This window comes from Elaeis guineensis, chromosome 1, assembly GCF_000442705.2.
Source record: "Elaeis guineensis isolate ETL-2024a chromosome 1, EG11, whole genome shotgun sequence".
In the NCBI taxonomy this organism is placed as follows: Eukaryota; Viridiplantae; Streptophyta; class Magnoliopsida; order Arecales; family Arecaceae; genus Elaeis; species Elaeis guineensis.
The window spans coordinates 49,279,390-49,301,405 of NC_025993.2; positions in this window are offsets into that span (position 1 = coordinate 49,279,390).

Sequence of the window (22,016 nt, forward strand, 5' to 3'; positions counted from 1 at the left end):
ACTCAAGTTTTTCATGAAAAAATTATTTGATAGCCAAGTCTTGATCGATTATAATATTTGGATATCATTCCTAATGAATAGTATGTCATCGTCATACAGAACTAAGAAGAAAATAGCACTCTCATTTATCTTCTTATATACACATGGTTCATTCTCATTTTGATGAAGTCAAACTCTTCGACTGTCACATCAAAATGAATGTTCCAACTTTTCGAAGCTTGCTTCAATCCATAGATTGATTTCTTCAACCTACAAACTTGATTTGCTCTTCCACTAGAGACAAATGCTTGTTGCTAAGTCACATAGATTTCTTTTTCAAGATTATCATTGAGGAAAGTAGTCTTGATATCTATTTATCAGATCTCGTAGTTATAATATACAGCTTTAGCAAGCAAAATCTGAATAAACTTGAGCATAGCTACTAGTGAGAAAATTTCATCATAGTCGATTTTTTATCTTTGCCTGAAATCCTTCACCACCAACCTAGCCATGTAGATTTCAACCTGACCATCTGCTCCGATCTTCTTCTTGAAGATCCACTTGCACTCTATTGAGGTTATACCCTCAGGCGCATCAACTAAAGTCCATACTTGGTTAGTATATATGGAGTCCATCTCAAATTTCATGATCTCTAACTATCTGTCAAAGTTTCTACTCATGATAGCTTTCGAATAGGTCAGTGGATCATCATTCTCAATGATATTGATCTCCTTATTATTTTCAATGACAAACTCATATCTTAGAGGTGTCTGTCACACTCTATCAGACCTTCAAAAAGGAGGGTGTATAATGGATGTACCTTATCCCTGGGTACTTCTGATAGAGGATCTCTTTGTGGTCCAACCACAGGTGTTTCTAGAATGATTTGTAGGTCTTGAACTTTCTCAAATTTAATATTTCTCTCACTACCTCTTTGGATAAATTTTTTTCTATAAAAGTGACATGCCTACTAACAAACACCTTTTATTCAGTAGGATGGTAGAAGTTGTATCCTCTAGTTTCCTTAAGATACCCTATATGAAAAGAATATGCCCTACAAGCCAATCAAAATTTATATTTTGATGGATTTTCTTTATAATCTTCAAAACTCATGTAATTGATACTTTATGAATAAATATAAGATATTTATTTTTCATCATGTGTTGCATCTTATATTTGTAATCATTATAATGAACCCCATAAATCAAGGTAATAATTTTTAGGGTTTTGATGAGATCATACCTATGAGACCTAAAATTCTAAAATTTTAATTTAAAATATTTTTAGTTATAGGAGTATTGAATAGGAGATCAATATTTCGGATAGACTGACACATCCTATGTATGCTCGATGATGAGAGTGGCTGATCTCATAAGCTACTTATATGAAACACTAATATAAAGATGTGGATGCTTATTAGAGAATGAGTTACTAAAATGATCCATCTTAAGAAACATCTTATGGAATCTTCTTATCCATCAAAAGATTTTTTTTATAATGGGAGTTGTGCATGTAGTTCTTTGACCAGAGATTATCGTTGAACCTTGTATACATGAATCATACTCATTCATGACTTAGTCATATACAGGATGTTCTGGATATGGTGGAGTGTGTATGAAGATTATGAGTAGGTCAATATGAAATCGATTACTCCTGGTAAGAGGAGATCACATCCTACTTGCTCTAATCGACTGATGATTCAGGGAGTCTTTGATCAAAGTAGGATAAAAATTAGAAAGAATTTTTAATATTTTATTAATCAAATCATCAATATAAGATTAAGAAAAATAAGAATATGATATTGAATTTGACATATTTTCATATCCATAGTCATACTCAGGATACAAGATGATCGTAAGATCGAATTACATGGTAACATACCACTAAAGGGTATTTTTGATATTTTTATCAAAATTTTATATCTTCCAGATAGGTATGATACATTGCTAGATATTAATCTTATCTTGTAGATTAATCAAATTAAAGAGTTTAATTTGATTACCAATTAGAAAGGATTCTAATTGCTGAAATCGGATTAGCTCGATTGGACCTTAATCAGTTAGATTAGATTCTAATCAAATCTGATCAACATGCACCCGAACCTATTACTGACTAGATGTAGAACCCAATGGGTCACACACAAAGAAAATTAATCAAGGGTTTAATTGGATTAGATCATGCTTGCAAGATGAACATGCTAGCACATGTTGCAAACCCTAACTCCTAGTTTCGAATCGGATTCAAAATTGATTTTGGATTGGGCTAATTAAATCCAATTAAACTCAAACCAAATTTAGGTCTAACTTAGGTTAACCCTTGGCTGGTTGAGCCAAGGTATTGGTGCCATAAACCAAGCATCCCATGCACTAGAGATTCTCTCTCTGATGCATGGTGTATTTTTTGTGCGCAAAAAATCAGGTTGGCGTCCTAGGGGATGGGACGTGCCTTCCTAAGGCTTATCCATTTTATTTCATGCAAACTTGTTTTGGGGCATGGACTTATGATCTCTAAGGGTGCATAAGAGTCCTTCTGATCTTTAATCACTGATTTGTTATCAGATTATTGGATAAGTTTTGAACCCTAGCCATCCCTTCTTATCCTTGGCGCCACTTGGACTCAGAGTCCAAGTGGTTAAAACCTCTTAAAACCTCCACTCCTTTCTTATTTTTTCATGCCAAATCTGACATTGGTGCCACCATTTTGAGCCCTTGGATGGCCAATGAGCACTTATCAATGGTGGAAAAAAATGGCACCTAAGTGAAGCCTCATGATGCATGGAAAAACATCGGAGAATTATTTATCCAAAGAGTCCTTCTGCATGAAGCGACTCTTAAAAATAATTCAGATGATTTCCACATGTCGTAAAAGCTTGGACCAGCATGAGATGATGTGATTGGGCATGAGATCAGAAGAGGAGGCATGAGATATTCCAAGGATGGGGCATGAGTTGATCCCGATGGCACCTTGTCGCTAACTATAAATAGGTTTGCACGTCAGGGACTTCAGATCATCCAAAACCCTTCTTTCTTACCACTTCTCCCTATTGCCTAATTGTCTCCTTCCTTCCCTTATTAGGACAAGTCCTAAAATAGTAAAGACAAGTCCGATCTTAGGACAAGAGCCTAGGAAGAAGATTAAGGAAGACAATGAGAAAAGAAAGCAAGGAAAAGGAAAGGCTAGGAGAAAGGAAGGAAGCCCTAAGGTTCTGCAGCCTGGAAAAGTTTTTGGAGGGAGAGTCCAGAGGGAAGGAACCTATCTAAAGAAGAGAATGTCTTGATCAAAGCCCTATGTGGATCACCATTGGAGGGTAAACAATTGGGCACCTGATGGAAATTCTGTTGGAATTTGGATATAGCACTGTAGGTATTTTTTTATACCTTCAATTATGTTATAAAGATATTTCATATGATTGTTAATCGTCAAGGAGGTCTTAATTTTGGGTTTAATGTTTAAAATTTTTTAATTTAACTTTTTGAAATCCATAGTTCTGCTGTACCATCACAATCCTATGTGGTATCAACGCCGGTCCTGTTTGGTTCATTCATATATTAATATGTTGATTGTATGCATACTATAAATTATGCTATAATCATGATTATATTTTCATATAATGATATGAATTGATGCATATGTGATATGTTCTAATAAAAGATTCAATCCTCAGTAGCCTAGTACCCTTTAAGAATCATAATTGTTGGGTATAAAATACCCCCCAGTCGAAGTTCATGTCGGGAGTGACCCTCTAGGGATTCTACCAACGCCCGACCTTCAGCGACATCTTTCCGAACCTCCCCAGCGGCCGAGCCTCCGCAATGTTCCCGAGTTCTGCCGATGGATAAACCTCCACCAGTGTTGACCGGATTCTCCACGACGAACGGACTCCCTCCAGGTGTCTACGGTGGTCGACCACCTTCCAGACTTCATCCAGACTCCTACGGGAGCCGGACTTCGTCCCCGACTTCGGCTGCAGAAAGACTTCATCCGGACTCCTACGAGAGCCGGACTTCTTCCTCGAACTCTGACTGCAGGTAGTCTTCATCCGGACTCCTACGGGAGCCAGACCTCATCCCTGACTCTGGTTGCAGGAAGACTTCATCCGGACTCCTACGGGAGCCAGACTTCTTCCCCGAACCCCGACTGCAGGTAGTCTTCATCCGGACTCCTACGGGAGCCGGACTTCATCCCGGACTCCGACTGTAGGAAGACTTCATCCGAATTCCTATGGGAGCCAAACATTCGCCCAGAATTCCTGTTGCAGGTAGATCTCATCCGAACTCCTACAAAAGCCGGACTCCGAACTTCTACCGCAAGTGATCTACCTCGAGCTTCTGCTACAAGCGGTCTAATTCAAATCTCTACTACGAGCGGTCCGCGTCAGATTTTCATTGTAAGCCTTCACCCGAGCTTCCATTGTGGATGAATTCCTTCTGGGTTTCTGTTGCAGGCAGGCTTCGACCGAGATTCCTCGACAAATGATCCTCATCCGGGCTTCTACAGAGATCGGACTCCAACTGAACTTCTGTAGCGGACAGATTTCGGGCGAACTCCTACGACACGTGAAATCCAACAGCTGAACCCCTCCAGCAGTGAACTTCTCTAGCACCATCCGACGTGCACTGCTGGTCGGCCCTCTGCCGAATTCTGTGCGAAACCGAACTTCATCTACGGAAAGCCTCTGACCGAGCTCCTACGGCAAGTGGCCCTCACCTGCAGTATTAACGCCCAAGGCACCCAATGGTAGAAGGTTTGCCAGTGACATCCGAGCTCCTCTCAGATGGACGGCTACCTCTTTCCGCCCGGCACCTCAACCAAGCTTCGGCCAACAAGCCTCCACTCCCTGGCAGGCCACATTAATGGCCATGACTCTACTCCACTTCCTGCGACGGATATTGTGCGGCTCCACCACTCCCTGGCATGCCACAGTAATGGCCACGACTCTGCTCCACTTCCTGCGACAGATTCCACGCGGCTCCTCTACTCTCTGGCAAGTCGTGACAATGGACGCCGCTTCACTCCCCGCAACAGGCTCCACGTGGCAGGTCACGATAATGGCCACGATTTCACTCCACTACTCTTCATAACAAACTCCTCCTGGCATCGAGCGGCCCCACTGTCCGACGGTTACAAATGTCGCTATCAGTCTGTTGCACCCTCCGCCTATAAAAGGGGGACCCCAGATACATTATTTTCTAAGCTCCAATTTCTATCTCAAAACTCTGCTAAAATTTTTGTTCGAGCACTCTATTCTTGTTGAGGCAGAAAACTGACTTGAGCGTCGGAGGGTCTTGCCGGAGCACCCCCAACTCCGGTTTAGACTTCCTTTGCAGGTCCCGATGGTGACCGCGGCTCCCTCGACTCCAGCTTCTCCAACGCTGGTGGATTTTTGCACCAACAGGATTTGCGCTAGAGGAAGGGCCCTGTGTCTTTGCAGTACCCTTGTTTTTAAAGGAGCGCCAATGGGACCACCTCCGGTCATCTTTTCCGACATCCTCTCCTCCTTCCCCCACTAGATCTTTGCCCGATGCCTCCCCGCAAAGCATTCACTCGACGATCCATGGCCTCCGCGGCCAGATCTCAGGCTTCGGCCTCACCTCCAGTTTCTCAAGCTCCTCCTCCGACGACGACAGCGGTCAGCATGGAGCAGTCTGATGATCAGCCCCCGACTGATTTTGCCAACACCACCTTGGGAGAATCCCGACAGGGAACAATCGATGTATTGGCCGGACCTCCCAAGCAACAAAGGATTGGGGAATCCATAACCTTTACTGAAGAAGATGCTCGGGGAGTTCAATTCCCTCACAACGATGCAGTTGTAGTTTCTTTAAATATAGCCAATTATGACGTGCGCCGCATTCTTGTCGACAATGAAAGTTCGGCCGATATTTTGTTCTACGATGCCTTCTCAAAAATATCCATCCTTGACAGTCATTTGGGGCCGATTAGCTCCCCTTTGGTAGGGTTTACCGGCGATGCTGTCCCGATGGAGGGGGTAATAACTTTGACTATAACTGCGGGTCGATATCCAAGACAATCCCAGGCTTTGGTGGATTTTCTGGTGGTGAAGGCACCGTCAGCCTACAATGCAATCCTTGACCGACCTGGCCTCAATGCTCTCCGGGCTGTGGTGTCAACCTATCATATGAAATTGAAATTCCCTACTAACCAGGGGGTCGAAGAAGTCAAGGGAGACCAGGCCATGGCCAGACACTGCTACAACATAGCTTTGCAAAGAAGTGACCAATCTGACCTCTATCCAGTTGATGGATTGGACGCCCGCGATGATCTCGCTGAGGAAAGGGTAGGCCCAATCGAAGATCTGGTTTCAATCCCTTTGAATGATGGGAATACGGAGCATGTGGTGAAGATCGGCTCCAACCTGGGGGAAGAGGTGCGGATGCAGCTCACTGATTTTTTATGAAAGAATGCGGATGTTTTCGCTTGGGTTCCAGCAGACATGCCGGGGATTGACGCAGAAGTCATGGAACATCGTCTGGCTGTCGATCCAAAGCATCGACCGATGAAAAAAAAAATTCGAGGTCATGCACCGAAAAGGCAAAAAGTGATAGCCGAGGAAGTGGATAAACTCCTGAAAGCTGGATTCATTAGAGAGGTCAACTATCCTGACTGTTTCTCCAATGTTGTCCTAGTCAAAAAGGCAAATGGCAAGTGAAGGATATGTATAGACTTCAAAAAACTGAATAAAGCCTGCCCAAAGGACAGCTACCCTCTGCCCAGGATTGATCAACTGGTGGATGCAACCTCGGGCCATGAGCTTCTCACCTTTATGGATGCATTCTTCGGCTATAATCAAATCAGAATGGCACCAGAAGATGAAGAAAAGACTGCTTTCATTACTAACCATGATTTTTATTGTTACAGGGTCATGCTTTTCGACCTCAAAAATGCAGGTGCGACCTATCAGCGGCTGGTGAACAAAATTTTCAAGGAGCAGATCGGCCGCAACATGAAGGTCTACGTGGATGACATGCTCGTGAAAAGCAAATCTTCAGCGAACCACGTTGCTGACCTCGAGGAGACCTTTGGCGCCCTCTGAAAATATAAGATGAAGCTGAACCCGACTAAGTGTGCTTTCAGAGTGACCTCGAAAAAGTTCCTGGGCTTCATGGTATCGGGGTGCGGGATTGAAGCCAATCCAGAGAAAATTCGTGCCATCCAGGAGATGGCCGCTCCGAAGTTGTTAAAAGAGGTTCAGTGCCTTACAGGGAGGGTGGCGGATCTGAATCGCTTCGTTGCGAGGTCGGCCGAACGGTGCTTACCCTTCTTCCAAACCCTCAAGCGGCCGAGGAACTTCTGTTGGACGACTGAGTGTCAATAGGCGTTCGAAGAACTAAGGAGCTACCTCGGCTCGCCTCCGCTATTGGCAAAGCCCGAGCCAGGGGAGGAGCTATTCTTGTACCTGACGGTCTCCCCTATGGCTCTCGCAATAGTTCTTGTCAAGGAAGAAGCAAAAATTTAACAGCCAATCTACTACATCAGTCGCACGTTGAGAGATGCTGAAACCAAGTATACCAAATTAGAGAAACTAACTTACGCCCTGTTGACTGCAGCCCGGAGGCTCCGACCTTACTTTCAAGGGCACACCGTAACGTTGCTCACCGACCAGCCGATCAAGGTAGTTCTGCATCGGGCGGATGCCTCCGGGAGGATAGCAAAATGGGCGATCGAGCTCACAGAATTCGATATCAACTATCAACCTAGACCGGCAGTGAAAGCCCAGATATTGGAAAATTTTATCGTGGAATGCACTATCTCGGAGGAGGCTGAACCTGAACAAGGTGAAATTGACGGCATGGAGCCCTGACCGAACTACCCTGAAGAAGAAGCAGACCCCCCTGATTGCTTTTGGGCCCTCTACGTAGACGGATCCTCCAACATGTCAAGCGCGGGCGTGGGCTTGATCTTGATCAGCCCAGAGGGTATCGTCGTGGAGTACGCGCTGCGCTTCGAATTCTCCGCAATAAACAATGGAGCGAAATACGAAGCTCTAATCGTAGGATTGAGGATCGCCAAAGAATTGGGAGTAGATCGGCTCCAAGTTCACAGTGACTCCCAATTGGTAGTGGGATAAGTCAGCGAAAACTATGAAGCACGGGAGGACAGCATGGCTAAGTATCTTGAAAAGATAAAGGAGCTCATCCCTGCCTTTAGTAGCTTCAACATCAGGCAGATTCCAAGAATGGAAAATACTAGGGCCGATCTTCTCTCCAAGCTGGCTATGCTGGCTCCGACTGAATTGCCCAAAGGTGTTCTCTTTGAAGTTCTGAAGTGCCCAAGTACAAAAGAATTGCGGCCCATGATGGAAATTGACCATGAGTCCAGTTGGATCGACCCACTGGTGGCATATCTCAGAGATGGGGTTCTCCCTCATGATGCAAAAGAAGCTCGGAAGCTCAGAAATCAAACCTCCCGATACATCCTTTATGAGGACAAGTTGTACAAGAGATCGTACTCTTTGGCCCTTTTAAAATGTCTCCGGCCTTCAGAAGCTGACTACACCTTGTGGGAGGTGCATGAAGGAATCTGCGAAAGCCATCTGGGGGCTAGATCCTTATCCCACAAGTTACTCCGCCAAGGGTATTACTGGCCGATGATGTATTGTGACTCCATTGAATACGTTAGAAAGTGTGACCGATGTCAGAGATATGCCAACATCCAGAGACAGCCCGTCGCTGAGCTTACACCCTTGAGCGCCCCATGGCCATTCGCGCATTGGGGAATGGATATCCTTGGACCCTTTCCCATGGCATCGGGGCAGAGGAAGTTCCTCCTGGTAGCAATAGACTATTTCACCAAGTGGGTTGAAGCTGAACCGCTGGCGAAAATCATAGAAGCTAAAGTGCAAGACTTCGTCTGGAAGTCAATCGTTTGCAGGTTTGGCCTGCCGAGAACCCTATTACTGATAACGTGCGGCAATTTGTGGTGGCGAGATTCACTGAATTTTATGAAGACCTAAACATCTCCTACAACTTCACATCGGTAGCCCATCCTCAGGCCAACGGCGAAGCTGAAGTGACCAACAAAACTCTGCTGCAAGGAATCAAGACAAGGCTCGAAAAAGCGAAGGGAACTTGGGCAGACGAACTTTATCATGTGTTGTGGACATACCGAACTACCCAAAGACTGCCCACGGGGGAGACCCCCTTCGCTCTGGCCTTCGAAACGGAGGCTGTTATCTCAATTGAGCTCAAACTCCCGTCGGCATGAGTCGTGGCATTCAACAAACATCATAATTCGCAAGATCTTAAATCCAACCTTGACTTGTTGGAAGAAAAGCGGGAGGTAGCCTAAGTTTGGATGGCAGCCTACAGACAGAAAGTCGCCCGCTATTACAATTCTCGGGTCAAAAATAAAGTCTTTAGAGTAGGAGACCTAGTGCTTCGACGAGCCGCTGTCTCGCAACCTCAGGATCGAGGGAAGCTTGCCCCGAATTGGGAAGGCCCGTATGAAGTCATGGAAGTAGTCCAGCCTGAAACTTATTACCTCAAGGAGCTCGGAGGAGCAGACCTCCCGCGACTATGGAGCTCAGAAAACTTACGAATGTATTACTGATATCTTTATTTTAAATAAAAGTTTCATATCCACATGTCTTCTCTCTTGGCACGAGCCTATATCGACAGGACAATCGAAATGATCCGTGTTAGGGACAGGAGGAGAACCTCGCCCTAACATGAGCAAGGTTGAAGGCCCGGTTATTTTTAGATCGGATGGGGGGAGAGGCCCTACAGCGCCCATACGCGCCCCCACAGCCATGTTAGGGACAGGAGGAGAACCTTGCCCTAATATGAGTAAGGTCGAAGGCCCGGTTATCTTTAGACCGGATGGGAGGAGAGGCCCTACAGCGCCCATACGCCCCCCCACAGCCATGTTAGGGACAGGAGGAGAACCTCGCCCTAACATGAGCAAGGTCGAAGGTCCGGTTACTTTTAGACCGAATGGGGGGAGAGGCCCTACAGTGCCCATACGCGCCCCCATAGCCATGTTAGGGACAGGAGGAGAATCTCACCCTAACATAAGCAAGGTCGAAGGCCCGATTATTTTTAGATCGGATGGGGGGAGAGGTCCTATAGCACCCATACGCACCCCCACAGCCATGTTAGGGACAGGAAGAGAACCTCGCCCTAACATGAGCAAGGTCGAAGGCCCGATTATTTTTAGACCGGATGGAGGGAGAGGCCCTACAGCGCCCATATGCGCCCCCACAGCCATGTTAGGGACAGGAGGAGAATCTCGCCCTAACATGAGCAAGGTCGAAGGCCCGATTATTTTTAGACCAGATGGGGAGAGAGGCCCTACAGCACCCATATACGCCCCCACAGCCCTGTTAGGGACAGGAGGAGAACCTCGCCCTAACATGAGCAAAGTCGAAGGCCCGATTGCTCTGAGACCGGATGGGGGGAGAGGCCCTGCAACGCCCATGCATGCCCCCACAGCCCTATTAGGAGCGGGAAAAGAACCTCATCCTAATCTGAGCTGAGATCGACCACATCAGAAATAGGAGAAGAACATCATCCTGACACCGACTAAGGTCCGATCATTCGAGACCAGATAAGAAAAAGAGAACCTTCTCGATGGCCCCTCCGTGCTCCCGCGACCCCACTAAGAGCAGAGGAAAGACCCTCACTCGAGAAAAGAAAAAGGAAAAAGGGGAAGGGAGTTAAAAAGGAAAGCGACGAGCTGCATCAGCGATGAATGGAAAACAAATTACATCAAAGATACAGGGAACCTCGTCTCAGCGAGGATTGGAGTTCTTATCAAAATCCCCAGTCTCCAAGGAAGCTCTCAACACAGGCCAAGGATAAGACGGCTACCTTAGGGCGATGAGAAGCTCAGACCTCTGAGCTCGAACTCTAAAAGGGGGTGTCAAATTCGAGTGGCCCCGGACAAATCTACAGCCATGAACAAAAGGATGGGTCAATGCGACGGCAATTGAGTACCTCCAAACGGCATCGATATTGAGCAAGGCAAAAGCCGAAAGAAGCTCGGCAAACGACAATTCAACACGTGAGTAAAAGAGGTAATGGAAAATTTCCTTCTCATGTCATTAATTAAGTATACATTACAGAGCCCTTGAGGTTGAAAAAGAAAGACGATAAGAAAAGCAAGCCGACGTGGTGACGACCAAGGACCTCCGGACGACATCGGCAAAAAAAAAAAAAAAAAAAAAAGAGAGAGGAAAAGGGGGGATACAACAATAACAATAGTGAATGAAAGAAGTTCGACAGGCGATGATTCGACGCAAAGCGCGAACAAGGTAACAAAAATCTCCTTTTCATTTTCGATTAACAAGGTGTACGTTACAAAGCCCTAAGGGCCGAGGGAAAAAGAACATTGCTACAAGACTTGAAAAGAATACATTAGAGACCGCTTCAAGCTTTTGACTTCTCCTTCCGACTCCATCCTCCTCAGCAGTATTTCCCAGTATGTGTGATGAACCCATTGGCTCTCACCCCCCGCCTCATTTCGCTCCATTGCCGAAACCCCAACCCTAGGGGGAAAAGGGGGGGATAGAATTCAAGGGACGACGGCAGCAACGGCAGCGGCAACGACGACCTATATTGGGAAAAATCGAAAGTACCCCGGAGGCCGTGATGACATCGGAGGCATGCACCACCACCGTGTGCTCCCCGACAACCACCATCCTAGGTACTTCGACAAGGTCGGCATGCACTACTTCCACCGCCCCCGCAACAAGTTTTACTGTCCCGGCATCAGCACCGACCACCTCTGGTCCCTCGACCCCGACGACGTCAAGAAACCCGCCATGGCTTATGACAGCAACTCCACCCCCTTGATCGATGTCGCCCCGCTCAACTATTTCGAAATTCTCGGGCAGGATGCGCTCACCGACTGGTTCCGTCATTAAATCCCTATTGTTGAAGGAATTCTCCCTCGAGCCCCCTTCAAAGCTGCGGGAACCCTCAGTGGCAGTTCGGCAGTCGTTGAACTTGCAAGCCACTGTCTCCCCCCTCTTACTCCTCCCGATCTGTAGCATCCTCTCGGGATTGACCTCTGGGGCAGGAGCCCCAGTGGGAGAACTCCCCGAAAGGGTTTGGAAGATTAAGACGGTGGGGGCTGGCGGAGATGGCGAAGAGAGTCGAAAAGGATGCCGATGGGTGGCTAAATTCTCAGACAGAAGAAAGGCATCGTCTGGACTCTCAGGTGAAATGATGTCCCTGGAGAGAAGGAGGGGATTTAAATAAGCAACGGGGCCTGGTGCAATTATGGTGGCAGATATCCCTAGGACAACCAATGCCCGCCACGTGTCCCACTCACCATGGCGCAGGGCTGACTGCTGGCGGGACCATTATGGCGTGGTGCTTGGGATTACGCTCTAGCGGAAATTTCGAAAGGACTCTTCAGATCACCCTGATTTGAAAGACTCCGGCACGCGCGCATTAAATGCCAGGATTTCTGAGGACGGACGCTTGCAGGATTCGAGAGGGCAACTTCGGTTGTGAAAATTCCTCTGTACTTTTTTCATTCGAAACTCAAACATGGAAGTAGGGGGACTGGTATTGGGTATAAAATACCCCCCAATCGAAGTTCGTGTCGGGAGTGACCCTCCAGGGATTCTACCGACGCCCGACCTTCAGCGACATCTTTTCGAACCTCCACGACGATCGAGCCTCCACAATGTTCCCAAGTTCTGTCGATGGATAAACCTCCACCAGTGTTGACCGGATTCTCCACGACGAACGGACTCCCTCCAGGTGTCTACGGTGGTCAACCACCTTCCAGACTTCATCCGGACTCCTACGGGAGCCGAACTTCATCCCCGACTCCGGCTGCAGGAAGACTTCATCCGGACTCCTACGGGAGCTAGACTTCTTCCCCGAACTCCGACTGCAGGTAGTCTTCATCCAGACTCCTACAGGAGCTGGACCTTGTCCCCGACTCCGACTATAGGAAGACTTCATCCAGACTCCTACGGGAGCCAGACTTCTTCCCCGAACCCCGACTGTAGGTAGTCTTCATCCGGACTCCTACGGGAGCCAGACTTCGTCCCTGACTCTGACTGCAGGAAGACTTCATCCGGATTCCTACGGGAGCCAGACTTCTGCCCAAAATTTTGATTGCAGGTAGACCTCATCCAAACTCCTACAAAGGCCAGACTCCGAACTTCTACCGCAAGCGATCTACCCCGAGCTTCTGCTACAAGCGGTCTACTTCAAATCTCTACTACGAGCGGTTCGCGCCAGATTTTCACTGTAAGCCTTCACCCGAGCTTCCATTATGGATGAATTCCTTTTGGGTTTCTGTTGCAGGCAGGCTTCGATCGAGATTCCTCGACAAATGATCCTCATCCGGGCTTCTACGGAGATCAGACTCCAACTGAACTTCTGTAGCGGACAGATTTCGGGCAAACTCCTACGACACGTGAAATCCAACAGCTGGACCCCTCCAGTGGGTGAACTTCTCCAGCGCCATCCGACGTGCACTGCTGATCGGCCCTCTATCGAATTCTGTGCGAAATCGAACTTCATCTATGGAAAGCCTCTGACCGAGCTCCTACGGCAAGTGGCCCTCGCCTGCAGTATTAACGCCCAAGGTACCCAATGGTAGAAGGTTCACCAGTGACATCGAGCTCCTATCAGATGGACGGCTACCTCTTTCCGCCCGGCACCTCAACTGAGCTTCAGCCAACAGGCCTCCACTCCCTGACAGGCCACATTAATGGCCACAACTCTGCTCCACTTCCTGCGATAGATACCGCGCAGCTCTACCACTCCCTGGCATGCCACAGTAATGGCCACGACTCTGCTCCACTTCCTACGACGGATTCCACACGGCTCCTCTACTCTCTGGCAAGTCGCGACAACGGACGCCGCTCCACTCCCCGCAACAGGCTCCACGTGGCAGGTCACGGTAATGGCCACAATTTCACTCCACTACTCTTCATAACAAACTCCTCCTGGCACCGAGCGTTCCCACTACCTGACAGTTACAAACGTCGCTATCAGTCTGTTGCACCCTCCGCCTATAAAAGGGGGACCCCAGATACGTTATTTTTTAAGCTCCAATTTCTATCTTGAAACTCTACTAAAATTTTCGTTCGAGCACTCCATTCTTGTTGAGGCAGAGAACTGACTTGAGCGTCGGAGGGTCTTACCGGAGCACCCCCAACTCCGGTTTAGACTTCCTTTGCAGGTCCCGACAGTGATCGCGGCTCCCTCGACTCCAGCTTCTCCGACACCAACGGATTTTTGCACCAACAATAATAAAGACCATCCTGTCATAGAGGACTATGGTAGAAAGGGTGCCTGTATGAATCAAGAAGAAGAATTGTGAAAGAATATTTTACTTTTGAATACTATAAGATTATATTAGAATGTGCATGAGATCAAAAGAAGCCCTCATAAAATTTATATTAAGTAGTAGTGAAAGCAACTACGAGTTAATTAATTCTTGATCAATTGATCAGTTGGTGTCTAGGAAAGTGCTAAAGATGGTTCTTTAGTTGGTTCTATTGACTGACCTGATCAATTTATTGATGTCTAAGGAAAGCAGCGGGGGGACCCCTACCTATTTACCTCGCTAATTTGGTTAAGCTATCTTGAAATTGATAAAATCTTAATATTGAAAAAACTACTAGGGGCCTTCCTTCATACTAGATCAAAGTTATATCAAGAACCATATTAGGTTTGTTGTGTCACCACAAGACTTGCTATGGAACTGATGTAATATATTCTTGATGCATATTAGATGCTTACGGTAATTTTGGATTTGCTGCTTTGTTGTATTACCATAAGGGCAATTATATTCTAATTTGACTGTATGGTGATGAAGGATCTTACTTAACTTAAACATTATAGTTTGTTATGTTACCACAAGGCTATTAATATTTTAGAGGCCAAGAAATGGTTGGAAATTGCATGAGATGCAATTGAAAAGAGTTTTCTACCTATAAACTTATGAGGATTTGTTGTGTTATCACATGATCTTTATGAAGAATTAAGATCTCAATCCCACTAAGATAAATATTTTGTATATCTCATTCATCATAGAAAAAGACTATGATGTTCAATAAAATAGTAGGAGGCACATTTAAACAAAAGATCTTATTTAATTATGTGTGTCATCATGAGTTGGTTGCTTATGTATTATTTTTTATTTAATGTAGATTAAAATTCTACTATGGCATCTTCATTATCGTTGCAAAAAATTTTAGATTTTAATAAATTGATCAATCTCAATTATGTGGACTGATTAAGGAATTTAAAAATAATGCTCACTCAGAAGAAGCTTTCCTATATTTTTGATGTCTCTGAACCACAAGAGGTTGGGGATGATACCATAATTGAAGAGATATCCACATACAGGATATGAAAGAATGACAGTTTGACTATCAATTGTATCATACTGGCCTCTATGAATAATGAATTACAGAGGTAGCATGAAAGTATGGGTACTCAATCCATACTCCTCAACTTAAAGGAGTTGTATAGAGAACAGATTAGAACTGCTAGGTATGAGATATCTAAGCAGTTATTCTATGCTAGAATAATGGAAGGATCATCTGTACAAGACCATGTCCTTAAGGTCATTGACTTGATCTCTAGATTGGATCAATTGGATTTTATGATGGATGGAGAACTGAGTCAAGATTTGATTTTGCAATCTCTTCCTAAATCATTCACTCAGTTTGTTGTGAATTGTCACATGAATAAACTAAATACCTCTTTGCCTGAGCTGTTAAATATGCTTAAAACAGCTCAGGTCCACATCAAAAAGGATAAGGCTCCAGTTCTTCTTATGAGTAAGACCTCTAAGAAGAAATTAGGCATGAAGAATTCAAAGAAAGGATTAAACTCTAAAGGTGGCAAGATGAAGAAGGAGAAGAAAACCTCTGGACAAGATACCTACTTTCACTGTGGCAAGGCAGGACATTGGAAAAGAAATTATAAAATTTATCTTGCATCTGTAAAGGCTGGTACAAGTAATACACCAAAAGATATGTATGAGATACATACAATTCTATCATTAAATTTTTTTAATTCAGACTCTTGGATATCAGATACTATCTGCGGTTCTCATATATGTATATCATTGCAGAGGCTATAGAAAATTAAAGTTTTGAAGAAGGGTGACTTCAAGCTCTACGGGATTGGAGGAGACTCCATCCAAGCAGAAGTTATGGGGACATATATTTTGAAGTTACTTTTTAAAAAGATCCTAGAACTAAAAATTATTATTATATATCTAAAATTATTAAAAATATTATTTTTGTACCATTGCTATTGCAACAAGGATATGAAATAAATGAAAAGAGTAATAGTTACTTAATTTCTTATTCTAATGAAATTCTGTATCATGGTATTTTTGTTAATGATCTTTTGATTCTATCTCTTAATGATAATATTTTTTATGTTGATAAAAATAAAAAATGAAAGAAAAAAAATATAAATAATACTTTACTTTGGCATTGTCGACTTGATCATATAAACGAGATAAGAATTAACAAGTTATATAAAGAAGAGTTCTTTGATCCTTATTGTTGAGAATTGTGTCCTAAAACCAATCGTTTGACGATTATGCTAATTATAAATTTGTATGAATTGATCAATAATAAAAGTTATTTGACTTTTTTCATCATAAAGTTACATCTTCTAATGAACTCCTGTGTTGTGATAAAATCTTTAGGATTACTTTGATTGATAAAGAAGAATTTATCGTGTAATCTTTAAACTGGTTTACAACTAAATGATATGCTATTACTAGGATGATAGCGACATCAAGTATAGGTCATTGTGTGTCATATGCATTAGTTATCTTCGTAACTAAATAGTGTAAAGATACTGGTATGGCATGTAGGTGACATGTAGGAGTACATCGTCACTGAACGTGACCAACTGTAGAGCCCTCTGTTGTCAAGAGTAGCTTGCGAAGGGTATGGGTATGAGTGTCCCTCTGATCTAAGATCACCACGGTGACTTACAAGCAACTCACTATACTTTGATACCAGTCTATCTAAATTTTTAATTCAGTGATGGAATGCTTTTGGATGCAGTCAAGTATTTGTCAAGTTGGTGTGTGAGTCAAGGTGGGATTGACTCCTCCAAATAAGTAGAAGTTAATGTATCAATGTATTTCAATTTAACCAAACCTGGATCTGGATAATCCATGTGATAGATTTGAAAGATTGAAATACAATGTAGATGACTTATCTAGGATTGACAGTTAAACCCCAGGTCATCCTTGAGCATTAAGGTCAAAGGGATGAATTATATGGTAACCATATGCCAATAGGTTCTTGAATGTTGCTTCACCATCATTCGATCTATCCGGACGTTGGGTCCCATTGCTAGATGGTTATATCGATTGGTTTAAAAATTTATTCTTGTGTTATCAGCTTATGTTCGAACCTACGAGATCATACTCAAAAAAAGTTTCTAACTGATCATGTGGCTGATCAACGATTGAGAATCATTCAAGGGTTTAATCATCAATTCGATTGATAGTTAACTTTATGCAAAAGTTGTAATAAATTTATTCACTAAGTATTAATGAATTAATAAAGAATTAATTAAAAATTAGATTATTGATTAATTTAATTTGATTGAGCAAAAAAAATTAGATAAAATCTATTTGGATTTGATTCAATTAGGCTTGACTCGATTAGGTTATGAGATGACCTAATCGCTAGGAGAGAAGTATTTCTGATTTGATTAGGACTTTGGTTCAATCAATTCTTAATTGGATTAAAATTTGATAAAAGATTTATGAGCTAATTAGATTGAATTTTATCTATTTATTTGGGCTTAACCAAATGTGATTTGATTTGGAGTCAAATAAGGAAACCAAGAGTCCATGAAGTGTTGGACTCTTCCCTTGCACCACCCAAACTTTGAACGCCCACATTTCTCAATGCTAAAATGTTTTGCATGAGATTTCTTCATGCCAAAAAGACCTTCCACCCTCTCTTTCTCACATCTAAAAATAGATATGATTAGGTGTTTTATGGTATGCTCAAATTTGATTTGAATAGGTTACCATTTAAGATAAGGTTTGACCTTATCTATAAACCTTGCCACCCACTTCCTTTATTCTCTTTCTTTTGTGCAAAAAAGAAGAGAAATTTTGTAGCATGGGAAATTAGATAGAGATCTAATTTATCATGAAAAATATTTGGTTGGGGCATCCCATATTTATTTGGCATGGAATTGTGAGAGGGGGCGACAACACATCAAGAGTCCAACATCTCTAGGACTCTTCAAACCCTATCTTCTTTCATGCAAAATAAAAAGGCTTTATTTCTTTTGTGCATGTAAGAGAGAAGAGAAAGTGGTCTTCACAGTGGGAAGGCTTTGGGCATGGTTTCATGGTGTGAAAAATAGAGGAGAATCCTCTCCTATTTGGGTGAGCGAAAAACCTGAAAACCCTAGGTTTGATCCTAAGGTTTGGGAAGAGAGAAAAAGAAGAAAGTAGAGCATCTCCTCTTCATACTTCTTTCACATCCTTATCTTCTCTAGATGTTCTTCTTCAACATCTAAAAAGGTTTGAGAGATTTGAAAAAATGATCAAAATCAGCCAACAAGATGGTCTTCATGCAGACTAGCACTTTCGAGAAGATCGATCAGATCGGGACTTTGAGTGGACCAATCGTAGAGGCCGGACATGTATGCTGCTATGAACAACCAATGAGGACCCTCATTACCATGTTCATCAGCAATGACGATCATTGATCCACACTCAAATATTGAGTTCTGAACTCAGATTAGAAGTAGATTTGATCTACTGCTCATATGTATGCACGCAGATTTTATCTTCTGATTTTTTTAGATTTTATATGCAACATATCATGTCATAGATCTTAGAGTAGGTTGATATGATGATTAGATCATATGCATGTTAGGTTAATATGATTAATCTAGTTGCTTTTCATTATGATTTATTTCAAAAAAAATTGAAATATATGCATGAAATCATCTATATTTTTCAACAGTGATATCAGAGCCTAGGTTCATTATGACATATTATATGCGCATATTAAATCTAAAATTTAATTTTATTTAGATCTGATATGTGATATCTTAGATCTAAATTTAATTAATGGTTGATCACATAAACTGACATAAGGTTATCCTGCTGTAGGATTTACCCCTTACAGTAAAAAGATTATCCTAGTTTGTGTTGATCCTTGAAAAAATTTGATTTTATGTCATACATGTGATATTTATGATCTGATTTAGATGTGATCTAAAATTATAATCAGATCTGATATAATTTAGATTAGATCTAAATTCATGCATATATGATATGTGATTAGATTAGATGATCCGATTTATAAGTACTTGAATTGGGTTGATCATCAGGCCATCCGATCATAAGAGCAAGAAGGATTTAAAGGCCCTCTTTTTTCATTCAAAAGGATGCTCTTATGGCATGTAGAGGTGCCATGTGATTAAATTTCATGAAGAAGAATGTAAAAGAAAGAACTTACTTTTCTGCAAAATCTTAGATCTTGAAATCTTAAGTTTGCTATATGTGATACAAAGTTGTATGAAAAGTAAAACATTGAATCTATATGATTAAAATTATTTTAATCATGAGAAAATAAAATCTAAAATCATAAAAAATTTAGATATGATCTAAAAAGATGTTTATGATTGATTTTATTTTAAGATTATGCAAGATTTTTTAGATCTGAAACTTTTTGAAATGTGCTCACATAATTACTGAGCTGATCCAATTTTGAACTGAGTTGACCCAGTCCCCTTATGTAGCTAGCTTAGTGTTGATTGAGTCGACCTAATTTCAGAATAGAAAATCTTTGCATAAAATTTATTGTAAATTATTTACAAAATAAAAAGTTGAAATTGTTCAAAACTTAACCTAAACCTATGTTGATGCTAAAATTTAATTAAAAATTAAGTACAGAATTGATTAGATCTAGAATTATGATTTAAGATCTAACATTATATAAAATATGGAGGAATGGATTAGCTCCAATCAGATCCTCTTAATTGGGTTAGACCTAAAGTTAGAATCAAAGAGTTAATGGACCATATAGAGAAATTGATTAAATCTTGTCAATGTTGAATTAGATTAAATCAGAATTTTTTTAGAACTAATACAATAGTTGTAGATGGTCAAGTCTACATCATTGATTAGACCAAATGGATCTTGATAGTAGCTCAGTGGTTGAATCCAAATCATTAGGCTGGTCAAATCGAAACTAATTAACCAATTGGTATCTAAGGTAAGTTTGATATTTTGATCGATGATTTTTAATTGGAAGCGACTTGCCTAGCTATTTTGATGGTGTCTAAGGCAAGCTTAGCATACCCTTCCATCGATCTCATTTACCTAGCCAATTTGATGGACTATGTCTTGATTAGACTGCTAAGTGATTCAAGTTGACCCATGCCATTAAGGTTAATTAGTGTGACTGATCTAGGTGCCATTTCAGCCAACATGATCCTGATCCAATTCAATGACTTGATGAAGTCAGTGGGAGGATTGTGGTTTACTGGTTGATCTCTTTTCTTCTCTTAATTCATCAATTGAATCCTCTAAATTATTAGATCCCTAAACTGAGATAGTTATTGGTGATAACTAAATCATAGCCGCCCATTAAATTGGGTGATAATGGATCCATTAGTATGATGATCATTGGAGGCCCAAAGGTCTGGTGCTCATCTGCTATTAGAATTATCATTCATAATATGATGACTCAGTCGAGTCTCTCTAGCAAGTAGTCAGGTTGGCCGGCCAAAGTCAGACCTAATCATTTGGTAGTTAGATTCCTGAGTATGATCATGTTAATGGTTGGACCTAACCAGAGCTTGCAGAGAAGATCAAAGTCAACTGAAAAGTTATCAGGATAAAATAAATTACTAAAAATTATTTACTGAAATAATTGATTAAGAACCTACCCATAGATGTACATGAGTGAGCCGGCCAAAGTTGGGTCATGTGCAATTATGTGGATTCTAGTACTCGCTAAGAAATTAAAGTAATTCCTCAGATTTGAGGTAGACGCTACCAATTCGACTAAAATTATGGGAGAACCTTTAGATTAAAGTCCAAGTCTTTAGGCTTAATCAATTCATAAACATAGAGATCTTGTGTTTTTCTTTCAGTTATGGCTAGATGTCTGTTGCTCCGTTCACTGTTTGATAATGACTTATTTAGAAGACCCAATTTCGATAGATGGTATCGAAAGTTACAAATAGTTTTAAACCACAAATGGATCTTATATATGATTATAGATCCAGCACCTAATGTTTCTATATCCAACACACATGATGCGATCAAAGACACTTATCAGAAGTAGCCAAATGATCATATCACTATGTGGTACTTTTGATTGCAGTGAAAAATATGAATTTAGTTGTAAATTTGATGACATTCAGTGAGAGAAAAATCTTCAAATATTGAAAGAGTTCTTTTACACCTCTAAATTTACTTATCCGTCAAGAGATGTTTTCTTATAGTGGGAGTTGTGCATGTAATCCTTTGACCTGAGACTACCATAGAATCTTGTATACATGAATCCATATTTTTTGGTTCATACTCATTCATGACTTAGTCATGTACGGGGTGTTCTAGATATGGTAGAATGTGTATGGAGGTTGTGAGTAGGTCAACATAGAATCGATCACTCCTGGTGAGAGAAGATCACATCCTACTTGCTTTGATCGATTGATGATTCAGGAAGCCTTTGATCAAAGTAGAATGAAAACTAAAAAGAGTTTTTAATATTTTATTAATTAAATCATCATATAAGATTGAGAAAAATATGAGTATGATATTTGATTTGACATCATTCGATATCCAGAGTCATATTCGGGGTGCAGGGAGATTGCATGATCAAATTGCACGGTAACTTTCCACTGAAGGATAGTTTTGGTATTTCCATCAAAAATTTTATATCTTTCAGATAGACATGATACATTGCTAGACGTCAATCTTGTCTTATAGGTTTAATCGAATTAAAGAGTTTAAAATTGACATGCTAGCACATGTTGCAAAAAACTAGCTCCTTGTTTTGAATTGGGTTTGAAATTGATTCC